This window comes from Dreissena polymorpha, chromosome 11 (assembly GCF_020536995.1).
Source record: "Dreissena polymorpha isolate Duluth1 chromosome 11, UMN_Dpol_1.0, whole genome shotgun sequence".
Taxonomy (NCBI): Eukaryota; Metazoa; Mollusca; class Bivalvia; order Myida; family Dreissenidae; genus Dreissena; species Dreissena polymorpha.
This window is the reverse complement of record NC_068365.1, coordinates 65,043,745-65,044,748: the sequence shown is the minus strand read 5'-3', so window position 1 is coordinate 65,044,748 and position 1,004 is coordinate 65,043,745.

Sequence of the window (1,004 nt, the reverse complement as noted above, 5' to 3'; positions counted from 1 at the left end):
CAATCAATTGTAAACAAGTATTAGATAGCGTTTATTTTTAGAATAAGTATGACAAAGGAAGGTAAAGGTCAATGTCATATACTTAGAGCTTAATTTCTATGTATTCTACATGACAGTGATGTGTTTTCATTGGAACTTATGTTATGGAAATTAGTATTTAGTTGTATAATTGTTTTGTGTTTTGGTCGGTATTAACTACGGTATAAAATTGCAATACTCTTTCAATACATGCAGACGTTTTTTTGAGAGAACAAGCGCACTAGTTTAGAGAACTTTACGGGAATGCACTTGTGAATAAAGAATGTCAATGGCTCGATTGTAAGCATACATTCAGATGTGTTACTCGATTCGTTAGAACGTGGAAGTGTTCACTTAAACACCCAACTAAATTTGGTTTTAATGTAATTATGAGCGTTGCTTGATTTCGTATCCAAGAAAAGCATGCATGCATACACTATTTGGATGCTGACCGTGGGGTTCAATTTATGTCTTCAAAAAACATGTCCTTGTAGTAACATTTTAATTCTACCTCATGTCGGCATGCATTCCATTAACATATCACGGAAGAATGTGAGTATTAAAAAGAAAAGGCCCGCATTTAAATTCAAATAAACATGAATATTAGTGAAATCAAAATATAGAGCCACAATACAAAATATACCAAAATACCGACCATTGACAATTTACCAGTACATTTGTGTTCACTCCATTGGTTTAACGCATTTACTTACTGTTGGTTTAAATGACAAACAAAACACAGATAGTTTAGACGACTCATACAATAAGATATAGAAAGCGTGTGAATAAATAATCACTATTAACAATAAACGTTTAGGAAACAGTACATTCCCTTATTATTATTGATATACCATAAAAACTATTTACAGTTTCCTTTGTATTCATTTGCATAAAAGTAGGTTATCAAATGTATATGCCCGCACATGGGAAGACCGCGTGATAAATTATCTACACTTCAACGCAGCACCGGTTATCGCTTTCCTAAA